The sequence below is a fragment of the Microtus ochrogaster genome, linkage group LG1 (genome assembly GCF_000317375.1).
Source record: "Microtus ochrogaster isolate Prairie Vole_2 linkage group LG1, MicOch1.0, whole genome shotgun sequence".
Taxonomy (NCBI): Eukaryota; Metazoa; Chordata; class Mammalia; order Rodentia; family Cricetidae; genus Microtus; species Microtus ochrogaster.
The window spans coordinates 32,890,983-32,903,476 of record NC_022027.1 but is presented as its reverse complement, the minus strand read 5'-3'; the positions used below and the strand labels follow the sequence as shown (position 1 = coordinate 32,903,476).

At 45.7% G+C, this 12,494-nt stretch overlaps 1 protein-coding gene across 1 annotated transcript in view; it reads left to right on the top strand.

Annotated features, from left to right (window-relative positions):
- The window catches only part of Hopx (HOP homeobox), a 27,636-nt gene that overhangs the window by 943 nt on the left and 14,199 nt on the right, over nt 1-12,494 (top strand). The gene's annotated exons all lie outside the window — the stretch shown is intronic.

Sequence of the window (12,494 nt, the reverse complement as noted above, 5' to 3'; positions counted from 1 at the left end):
CATATAGCTGCAGTAATGAAAATATCTGTCGGTTAATAATGAAAAGAAACGCTGCACTTTGGGTTTTGCAGAAAGCAGAGGCTTGTGGATTTTGAGCTCAAAGGGGGTGTCCAGGTGCTCAAGGTCAACTGTTAGGCGGAGGAAGAGTCATTGCATAAAAGGAACAGTAATCGTGTATTTTAGATGAGAAGGTCTTGAAGAGAGATGCCAACCATGTCCTGCAGCTGGTCTCAGGACAGGGCTTCTGTATCCAGGGCAGGTACTGCAGAAGACACAGGCTGGAGAGGTGGGAGAGAACAGGGGAAAAACGGGTCACACATGACTAATGCTGAGAAAATGCTAGTGGGGCAAAGGAGGAAAACTGACATTAAATCCGTAGTTCATCTGCTTAGGTCAAGGGCTCAGAGATGCAGGCGTATGTGATAGCTCATGCCTGGAATCTCAGCTCCTGGTAGGCTGAGTCAGGAGGATTGCGTTGAGTTTGAGACTAGCGGAGTTTCAGAGCAAGACCCTGCCTCAAATAAACAAAAACCAAGATTTGGTGATGAAGCATTAGAATGTGATAGCTCCCAGGTCTTTACCACCAAGGAGCCCCACCCCAACCATTTTTTTTTTTTTTTGAGACTCTGTTTCACACTGTGTAGCTTTGGTTGACCTGGAACTCTCCATGCAGATCAGGCTAGCCTAGAACTCACAGAGGTCTACTTGAGTGCTAGGCTTATGTTCAACTCCAACACATTGTTTTTAAAGGTCTTTTTAAAAAATATGTTTTTACTTGAAATAGAATACTATCATATTTCCGCTCCCTTTCCTTCCCCTAATCTCTCTTAGCCATGCTCCCTGAACCCTTCCCATGTCCTCCCTATGTCTTTGATTATTAACTGTCATGTATGTGTTGGTGTACACGTGTGTGTATATGCACAGACATGTATAAATGCAAGCTGAGTCCTTTTGAGGGGGGGGGGCGTTGAGACAGGATTTCTCTGTGTAGCTTTGGAGCCTGTCTTGGAACTTGCTCTGTGGACTAGACTGGCCCTGAACTCACAGAGATCCACCTGCCTCTGCCTCCAGAGTGCTGGATCAAAGGCGTGCACCACCGCCGCCTAGCCCGACACTGAGTCCATTTTGTTGAGGGTGTGTATGCGGTTAAAGCCTGACTCCTCTGTATTGGACAGCCAATGAGGAGACTCATCCCAGGTTGTGCCTTGATTTTTGTTTTTTATTTGCATAGAATTCTTTCTTTTTTCATTTATTCATTCATTTATTTATTTATATTTATTTTTCTTTCCATCCCGCCCGATCAGTTCCCCTCCTCCCCTCTTTGCAGTTCCCTCCCCCACCCCACCCCACCCATCCACTGCTCCTCCACAGTTGAGCCTTGTTTTTGTAAGGAGCTTAAAACTGCAGGTCAAGGATCAAGAAGCTAGCAGATGTGTGGGGCAGGGATGATGGGCTTAAACCTTCAGCACAGCGGGCTCTCCATAGCCACCAAGCTGAAGCTGAGTTACATGTTTGCAAAGGTCTTGTCCTAGACAAGCTATGACGAGAGCATTTGGGGCAGGGAGCAAGAGCAGAGATGCTAAAGGCAGTGCTAACAGAAAGGTGAGAGACAGCATGTGTTTTGTTTTGTTTTGTTTTGTTCTGGCTTTTCTAGACAGGGTTTCTCTGTAGCTTTGGAGACTGTTCTGGAACTCACTCTGTAGACCAGGCTGGCCTCAAACTCACAGAGATCCGCCTGCCGAGTGTTGGGATTAGAGTGTTGGGTGGTGTGCACCACCACCACCTGGCTGAGACAGCATACACTGTTTGTGAGCTCATTTGAGGTGGGATAATGCAGGTCAGTGGTGGCCTGGAGAAGGGGACCAAGAAGAGGCTTGGGGTATGGGGGCAGATGAGATCTGGGGAGTGATGGATTTTTTTTTTTTCAATTCCTTTTTCTTCTGGTTTTTTGAAACCCAGGTTGGCTTCAAACTCACAGTGATCCGCCTGTACCATCCTCTAGAGGTTCCTCCAGGAAACATTAGGATGGGTCTGTTTATCAGTATAAAGTCAGGGCAGCCCCAGGCAAAGGCATGAGCGGGTGACATCTGTCTTCCTGACTTCGGCCATTCCTACCATCCTTCACCTCCTCCTCACACCTGTGTGGATCAGGTGCTAGTGTGGGCGTGGGGACGGGGCCACCGGGCCCCACTGACCCTGCCCTGGCTAGCTGCCTGTGTTTAAGATAGCGTCCGACTGTGCTGTTTCCAAGGTCTCCCTCTCTCAGGGATTTGTTTACCCACCTTTGGCAAACCAATTAAAGTTATGATGTTAATAGACAGTAATTACTTAATGAACCCTGGGTTATTAAATAGGTTCTAACAAGATAATCTATCTGGGAGTTCTTTCAAATGTTTTTTCTTTCTTTTCTTCCTTTTTTCTTCCTTCCTTCTTTCCTTTCTCCCTTTCCCTCTCTCTTCCTTCTGTCTTCTTTTCTTCCTCCCTCCCTCCCTCCCTCCCTCCCTCTCCCTCTCTCTTCCTTTCTCTCTTCTTTTCTTCCTTCCTTTCTTCTTTTCTCTCTCTTTTTTCCTTTTTTTTTTTTTGATTTTGTTGTTTGACTGTTTGAGGCAGGGTCTCATGTAACCCAGATGGCCTCAACTTTGATATGTAGCTGTCTGCTTTGAACCTCCTACCCCCAGCTCCTGAGTCCTGAAATTATAGGTTTGTGCTATCACACCAGCTTTGAAATGTTGTATAAATATAATTATCATTTGAATTTTAAAGTAAGCAATTAAGAAAACCACTTTCAGGCAAAAATGTGTAATCTCTATTCCATCAGAATTAATTCCAAACCACGGTGAGAAAGAGTGTCAAGATTATAGGTTTTTCAGTCTCATCCTGTAAGCATCATCGAAGCCTGGGTCTTACTAAATTGTCTTTTCTGAATTAGACAGTTCTTTGTTAAACAGATTTGCTTTAGTGTGTGTAAGAGAGAAAGGGCAGGAGGGAGAGAGAGAGAGAGGGACAGTAGTGGGAGCGGCAGCCTGTTCAAGGAGGACTAGGGACAGAGGTGAAGCGGAACTCTACCCTGAACCCCAGAAACTAGCCTCACAGAAGGTACTAGGCTGTAAGCATCAGGGCAGTAAGCCAACACTGGGTACCACTGCTATTCTGAAGCCAAAACTACTTCCTGTCATTTCGAGTTCATGAGAAAAGTTTTTAGACAAACAATGGGGTCATACAGCTGGTCAATCATGTGCAAATGTGACAGGATTTCTCCCTTTGACGACTTTCCTTTTGCACATCTCCTTCACTGTCGCTCCTGTGTAGAACGGCTCATTTCAAAGGTCCCTTGGATTTTTGTCTTTAATGGCTATGGTGTGTAACCTGGATTAAGTTTTGAACCCTGATGAATTCCTCAGACTTCTAAAATGCTGAGGGAATGGGGCTGTGAGTAATAGGAATGTAGCCTGGAGGGGTGCACAGAGTGCCAGCCCCACCCAGCATGGAAGAAACACCTTCCTGCCTGCTGACCCAGGACACGCTGGTGGGCACAGGCTTGATGGGAATACAGATGACCTCCACCGCACAGACGGAAGAAGTGTGTCCTGGTGCAGATGGAGCATCCTCCCGGCTCACAGCCTCTGTATTTCAGTTGGTCCCATTGGAGGTTTGGCAGTCTAATGCTGTTGATCCCGGGCGTATGTGAAATTTGGAGTGGGTGACATACAACAAGGCAGGTGCAGGTTTGCCCATCCCTTCCAGCTGCCAGGAAAGTCCCTGTATCTATCTATCCTCGGTGAGATATCCTCACAGGCACGAGCACAGACTAGTCCCGGCAGAAGACAACCCAGCCCTCAGAGCAGAGAGTACTTTCTTAGCTGCAATGCTATTTTAAGACAGGAGTGAGGCCCAAAGATTAGAAGTCTTAATTGAGTTTTTAGCCTGTGTGTTTGTGTGTGGGGGGGTGTGGGGGTGTGCGTGTGCCTCAATGTGTATGTGTGTTGTGTGGGGGGAGGGCATGTGCATGTGCCAGTGTGCATGCGTTCGTGTGTGTGTGTGTGTCTGTCTGTCTGTCTCTGTGCCTAGGTCAGAAGACACCTTGGATCTGGTTCCCTCCTGCCACAAGGAGTTCTGAGGATGGAACTCAGATGGTCAGACTTGGCAGCCAGTGCCTTTGCTGGCTGAGCCATCTCGAAGGCCCACAAGGGGAGTCTAAATAACTGCGCCTCCCCTGTCTTCCCTAGCTGGAGTCACAAATTATCTGATCATCTCTGATTACAACCCATGAAAGTTCAAGAGAGCAAACTAATTTCCCTGGGATTGTAGCATTCCGCTAAGCAGGCACAGGGACCCAGGTCTCCCAACACCGCAGAGGCACCGTACCCCTTCTCTCGGGTTCCCTGAAGAAGCTGGGTGCTTACACTGCAAGGAGATCACTGTTCATATCAGTCAAACAAAAAGAAGTTCAGAATAAATGTAGGGGGCTCAAGGGGCTAATCCTCACAAGGTTGAGCTGCTTTGTTTCAGGTGATTACTCGTTCGTTGCTACGTTGCCACCCAGGTAGCAACTGACATGCTATCCAAAATAGGGATGTTCGTTTTACCCATCTCCATGTTTCTTATAATTTACTCTGGTGGTTTCTATAAAATGAAAACCCTGCCCGTCTGTTTACAAGTGAATCAGTCTATCCTCATATGGTGGAAACAAACAAGAAAACCCCAAGGTAGACACTGAGTTGGTTCTGACCTTTGAGACTGTTAATCAGGAAACCAATGACAGTCATTCTGGATCTAGATGGAAATTTCCTGGAATCCTTCAGGTTGTGGCCGATCTGCTCACACAGTGTAGTCTTTGTTCATGTATTGCCACTTCCTGCCTGTGTGGCTTCTCCCTAAGGAAATTTATACAAGCAGGTCTCTCTCCCACCTCCCTAGTCTGCTGGTGGCTGGGAGTGAAACGCTATATAAGTAAGTGATGTGGAAGCACCTGTCACCCCGTTAAATGTCCCTCTCACTCTTCGTTCTTTGGGGTTACCTGGGAACTCCAGGAACTGTGAAGGAGGATTGAAGCGGGCAAGAGGCTCCCTTTCATTTGCTCACCCAATCCAGTTCAGAGTTCAGACTTTTGAAGCTCTTCTGAGAGCTTCTAGACGACTAAACAGCCTCGGGGGCAGATCTCGACGAGGCTGCAAGAGGACCTGATGGTACTTAACTTGATTAGGAGAAGACTAAAATTCACTTAATTATGCTGTTGGAAGGCATTGCGCCAGTGGCCAGTTACTCACTTTGACCTTCAAGGAAAACAATTCAAGGTCAGGGATGGGTGTGGGCCACAGCTCAGTGAAGTCGCAAGCCCTCAAGTACCGCCTGTATGCAAAGGTACGGAAAGATGCACAAGCAAGTTCTGGAAAATAGACTGACCGCCGGTCTGTCGATTGTCATGTGTTTGCCCATTTGTTTGTCTCCTATCAAAGCATTTATTAACTAGGGACTGGAGAGATGGCTCAGCGGTTAAGAGCACTGGATGCTCTTCCAAAGGACCCAGGTTCAATTCCCAGCATGCACATGGCAGCTCACAAATGTCCGTTAACTCCAGTTTTAGGGGATTCAACTATTTCTTGGGGTCTCTTTGGGAACCAGGTGCACACATAGAGGTGCAGTGGTTTTCTGGACAAAGCAAATGACATATTCTAAGAAATCACATCATGCTTAAGTTTTGAGTAAAAAAAAATCATATTGCCATTTAATGATTTAAAATCTGATGCCATTCAGTTGCCCAACATTGCACCTTGAGCCACTGGGAAAGCTGGGTCTGTACCATGAATGTATATAGTGTTTATAGTTTGCAGCTCATAGACATCTCATTGACTCCTACACAAATGACGTGGGGTAGCTGGGGTAGGGTGGCAGCAGTGGAAGGTTCAGACCTGGAGGTTCACAGCAAGTGTGAGCTGTCCAACGTCGCATGGAGATTGAGCCACATTTCCGAAGTTCGAACTTCCTGGAGCTCCGCCCACTCTCTTTCTGCAGTGTGTCAGAAGGTTAGAGAAATATTCTACTACTCTGGGTTCAGCAGAACTTTCTAGTATATCTGTCTCCTTAGAGTTTGTGTGTGTGTGTGTGTGTGTGTGTGTGTGTGTGTGTGTGTGTGTGTGGTGTGTGGTGTTAATGACTAGGCGAAATCTTTACATCTGTTGTTTGTCCCACTAGCTGAGCAGCTGTTCATAAAAACAGCTCAATTGTGGAAAAAAGTGTAACTGAGTTTCCTGGCAACAGGCAGCTGGGGTAGTTGGACTTTGGCATATTTTGGCATTGTTCAGGTGCCCGTGGTGTACCGTTTCATCATCTCCTAATCGCGGTCATAAAACAAGGATGGTAGTTGGATCATAAAAAGTAATACTTGATTAAAGCGTATTGGGACAAAGTGATAACTCCATTTTGTCTTTCCTGGACTTTTCAAGATGCACGGACCATCTGGGGACGCATCCTTGCTCGCTTTAGGCAGAGTGCAGTGACCTAAGGAAGTACAGACAGGGCCCTCACCTCCTGATGGTCATCCATGAGCAATCTTACAGGTCCCTGACTACTGTTTCTTACCCTGTCATTTGGATTTGAGTAAAAATACTGTAGAACCCAGCACAGATTCTCAAAATAAATCAATAAATCCCGGTGCCACATCTCCAGAATTACAAATGCACAACCATTCGCAAGCTTGAGCGATGAGACTGAGAACATTTTTAGAAAGAAACTCTAATTTTTAATACTTGAAAGTGTCCAACGAGCTGCAGAATACAAGACTAGTTTACTGACTTCATTCTCCATAGCCCATGTAGCGTCATCATCATTATCATCATCATCATCATCATCATCATCATCATCACCATCATCATCACCACCACTATCATCATCATCTATGCACCGGCAATGCTTGAGCATGCTAGGACAGCCCATTTATGGCGGTTCTCCAGTTGTTGCTATCCTGGCCAGTCCTAGATGCTTGTGTTATTGCCATACCCAGGTTCCACAGTCTTCCCTTATGCTGTCTACCCACCCACGTATAACCTACCTTTACTGTATACATGTTTTAGATTACCAAACTGATCTCTGTCATCGACTTTTACATTTTGATCATCCGTATACTTTCACGTGACAAACACATCACCCTACTTGCAAGCTATTGATCTAATGGAGCTAATTAATACTTTTTCATATAAATTTAATTCAAGAATTAAATGAGCAACCACATTGAGTAACACACCCCAAAACATAGAAAGAAATTCATTAGCTGTCGTTTTGGCATATTTGGGACAATTTTTTATTCATTACAAACTATAGAAAATTGATCTGCTCCTTATTTGTGTCCATACTTGGTCATACAAATATTTTCAGCTTTAATGATTCTCTTTAGGAAATATGAGAATTTTGACCCGTGAAAATCTCTAATTGGTACAATAAACATCAAATTTTTTTCAAAGGTGAATTTGATCGTTCTGTGTATTTCCCAGATGCCGTCCTTCTTTTTCCTCTGGCCTGAAGTTCCCTAAACACATGGATACCCCTAAAATTCTCGAGGATGAAGGGTTTGGGCCTTTATTTGTGTCTGGTGGCAGAGCTAACCCTCTTTGAGAAGCAGTGGATATTTGTAGTTGCTAAGCTTTAGCGCACCACGCTCAGCCCCACGGCAGGCAGACACCCGGAGCCTTTCTCTTCCTCCCAGACAACGTTAGACACTGCGAAAGAAACCAACGTCTCAGGAGATGGGAGGGCCCAGAACATCATCGTAGCTTTAGCCTCAGAGCTCCTGTGTTACTCTGTCTTCAATGACCTTCATCCTAATTACTGTGGTCTGTTAATCCAAACAGCAGCAGACATGGGAAGTCCCGTAGGAGCTCCTGTCCCATACCTAAATGACATATCTGACAGACAGTAAGGGGACCAGATGCTCCGGTTTGCTTGGGATGCGTCCATTGTGGCCTGTTGTAGAGGTGCCCTTATTCCATGAGTGTTCTAGCTTAGATGACAAATTGTATTATATGTAATTTAACAGGCTGAATATGAAAAAGCACATGGTTATAGCATGTTTCATGGCCACTCAGCAGTCCTTTGGAGGAGGAATTTGGTACAAAATATTCATCAAATCAAGGCCTCTGTAGTCTTCAGACTAGGCCTCTTTTTCCCACTAGAGGCCCCAGTAAACTGTTACTAAGGAAGGCAAGGTCATTTAATATCTGTACTACTCAGAACACCAGTACTCTAGGACAGAGATCACCTCCAGATCCTCTGGTCCAAACTTTCCTTTTGTGGATGAAGACTTCATTATAATCTTGTGGAAGTGTGTGTCGTCTTATACTCTTCTGAATTGTTTCGTGAGCGTCACCACCACTGGTCACTGCTCCTTGCCTGTCTGCTCTGGCTGAGTTTTTGGACATACTTTACTTGAAGAGAAGAGAATCAAATTTCAAATAAATTAAAGGACATAGCCTAGGGGCTGGAGAGATGGCTCAGAGGTTAAGAGCATTGCCTGTGGTCCTGAGTTCAATTCCCAGCAACCACATGATGGGAACCATCTGTAATGAAGTCTGGTGCCCTCTTCTGGCCTGCAGGCATAACACAGAAAGAATATTGTATACAAAATAAATAAATAAATAAATAAATAAATAAAGGACATAGCCAAGGTCCTATGAGGACTGGGTGGAGAGTTTAAAATGGAATCCATCTCTGGCCCCCTACCAGCATCCTGCCCAGCACTCTGCACTAGTTAATCTTTTCACTCAGTAAGGAGGATTTAAAATGATGCATCTTCTACAATGTACCCAACCCAGATGCACGAGCATTCTGTCTGTAATGGATGCTACATGCCCTAAAGCCCCTAGCTTCTGCTTTATTCTAACTGCCGCAGACCCTTACCGGTGACTAAACTGCCCTTGTGTGATAGTGCCACTTGGTGGCATGCTAAGAGAGTGTGGCACAAAACTGTAACCTGTGCCTGTCTTTTGGATGAGGAGGAAAGGAAAATGCAGACTCCTGGCCCACCCATCGCCTGCTGTTAGCAGTAACAGTGTAATTAACCTTGTCTCAGACAACCTGTGTCCACTCTCTTCCTCCCCGTCCCGCCCTATTCCATTCATGTCACAGGGACAGCTTTAAGGACACAAAACACCTGACCATGTTTTAGGACCTTTTCTAGGTACGGGCACAATCAGAATTGTGCTATAAGCTCCCAAATCTTCAAGAGTTTCTTGCCAGTTCCATGAACATCTACACCAAAACCTCATTCCCCAAGCCAGTTTTTAATTAAAATAGTCTTTTAGAAAGACGTTTGCTTTCCAAAGAAGCAAATGGCGTCACTGGGCTATTTCAGCAGGGTAATTTCCTCTGATAGTAACAATCACACAGCATTTTAGCTGTGCCCCCTGTTGTAAGCTAGCCTGGGAGTCTGTCTAAGTTCATAATCTTTCTGGGGAAGACTCCTTTGAGCTCGTGAACCTCATTATAAAAGGCAGACTGCTTACTCACACAGGGGTTCCTCTCTCTCTTGCCCATTTATCTCCAAAGAGATTGAGCCGAACTCATCGCTCCTTTCGCAGCTTGCTCAGGGGAGCCTAAAGCTTTATTCTGGTCTTTCACTGTTCCCGGTGCTTCATATGCAAGACCGGAACAGCTAGGCAAACGGCAGGCTTTCAGTGAAAAGAACCCGGTGCCTGTGAGAAGAATTGGATGTTAAGGGTCGACTCACGGCTGGAAGTCGTTCCCAGACACCCACCCCTCTGGTGGTTTTGTTTTCTTATAACATCTTCCTGTTTTCCAAAGAGGCTATAGAAAAATCTAAACCATTGCAACATGCTTCAGGAACTTCCTGGATCGATTCAATACAAATGTACGACCTAGGGATGGACTGGTAGCAACAGATACTAAGCCCTTGTTGCTCTCCCCAGAGGTAAGCGGTCCACTCCATTCTGTTGAATGCAACTCCTTCTCATTTGTACGGCACATTCGCCACCAATGTCCTCTCTCAGCTCTATCTGCACCAGCGAAAGAGGAACATGTGAAGCAGGGGAGCCAGCCTAGTTGGTGGTGTGAGCTGCTCTTCCTGACTCCTCCAGTGGGCTAGGTCATGCCACAGGCACACTGGGCATCGCCTCTCTTGTGACCCTGTGACATGACTTAGTCATGTTTTCTCTTTTACACATAGCAAGGGTTTGTCTGTTCACTCGGCTACTACTCAGCACAGCGGAAATATGGCGTGGTAGTTAAGATTGTGGATGGAGAAGTCGGGCTTTCTGAGTCTGAGGCTCCATTCCGCACCCCCAAAACCTTGAGATTTGAAGCGTCTGCCTCCACTTCCAACCTTGTAGAATGGTTGAAATTAAATGCTCGTCACCCCATCAGCCTTTGGTGTAAAAAGTGGGTTCTGGGGCTAGGACTGAAGTCATCAGGCTTGTGTTGATAGCCTTTTCCACCTCCCTGGCCTCCTCTTCCGTCCTATGAATGTAGTCCCATGGATAAAAGGGAAGAAAGAGAAAGCAAGGAAATAGTGGGGAGGAATGAGCAGAAATTCATTTTTTTTAAAGTGTGGCAGGACCAACAAGGAAGCACAAAGCGATGTGCTCTGTGCAGAAGGCTCACTGCAGGTGAGAGCCTCACCCCGTCCGTCAGTGTCCAGATCCCCCAGCAACATCCTCTCTCACTGAGGCTACATTCACAGCATTTGACTTTTAAAGAAAGGTTCCAGTGTCCACCACTGGGCTTTCCCATTCCATGAAGATTAAAAGGGAGGGATTGTAACCCAGAAAAAGTCAGACATAAACGGGTCTCTCCAGGTGTCTAGCCAGGAGATCCTTAGTTCTCATGCATTGAAGTGCAGCAGCGCATCGCACAAGAAACACTGAATTGTTGTGAGTAAGTGTGTTTGAACACAGCATGGGAGGGTAAGGTGTGAACCGCTCTAGTGTGTCTCCTCCTCATAGGAGTGAGCAAAGTGGGCTCTCTAATGCTTAGCATCTGAGATTGCAGGGTATTTGATGGTTTTTGTTTTCCTATATTAATCAAATTTCATTTTGAAATGTGTGTGTGTACATTTGCACGTCTGTGTATGCGCATTTTCATGTGTGAGCACAAGTGTGTGTGTGTGCACATGTGTGTGTGTGCGCATATGTGTGTGTGTGTGTGTACGCGCACGCTCAGTGTAATACACACATGGGGAGGTCAGAGGACAATCTTGGGTTTCATTCTTCAGGTACTTCCCATCTTTGAGACTGTGTTTCTCACAGGCCTGGAACTTCACCAAGTAAATTAGAAGAGCTGGCCAGTGATCTTAGCAGGGATCTGCATGTCTCCTCCTCCCATCTTGCCGTTGCTAGGATCATAAATGTTTGCCACCACATCTGGCTTTTTACATGGGTTCTGGGGATTTGAACTCAGGCCCTCAAACTTGGCAGCAAGCACTCCCCATTTTGTCCTTAATTCTGCTCCATTTCCTAGAGCAGCAGGATTACTAAGGCAAGAAGAGAGAGAGCAAACGTAGGGAGAAATATTGGGACACAGCAAACTGGATCAAAAGCAGTGCAGGACCTTTACGAAAGCTCAGAACATGCAGAACTAAAAAGAAAAGGCAACGCTTCTTTTTTTTTTTTTTTTTTTTTTTTTTTTTTTTTTTTTTTTTTTTTTTTTGAGATAGGATTTCTCTGTGTAGCTCTGGCTGTCCCAGAAGTCGCTCTGTAGCCCTAGCTGTCCCTGAATTCAAAGATCTGCCTGCCTCTGTCTCCTGAGTGCTGGAATTAAATCCACCACCACCTGGCTAGCAATATGATTTTGCTTGTTTGTTTTTAAAACAAAAATATTCTGATTCAAGAGCACTGCCTTGCAAACTTTTCACTCATTTCACAAAATACAGGAGCGCATTAAAAGGCGATAGTGACAAACTGTAGTTGGCTGTATCTGGGTAATAGGACAACAGGATAAGTAGGTCTCACTAAACTTACCTTTGCTATAATAGTGGTCTATGGTTGTGGTTTTACAACCCGACCCTGAGTGCGAGCTTGTTTTACTAACTGGTCTCTAGTATGGGTGTTTTGTTAACACAGGATCTCACTGTGTGTCCCTCGTTAGCCTGGAACTCTGTGTAGTCTGGTTTGGCCTCGAACTCACAGAGATCCATTTGCTTTTGCTTCCCAGGTGCTGGGATAAAGGCTAAGTCTGATATAGCTAGCACATGGATCTCCCTAGGGGAGCAATACTTAGTAAGTTAGTGCTATGATCATAATTTCCTTGCCATGTTCCCTGGTTACTACAGGATGTTTAGGGGCTGTACTCTGGACACGAGTTTCTCCCAATGGGCTGACCTATTGCCCTGTAATCTTGGCTTGAGCTGTGCGGCTCTAGTGGGTTAGACACGAGGAGGTGGAAGAAGGAACTGTGGCGCCCCAGAATGAAGTGGGTGCTGTGAAGAGGGTCAGCTTTGGTTCTAGCACAAAATCAGATATCAGGTGCTTATCACTTCCTCCTTGCTGGGC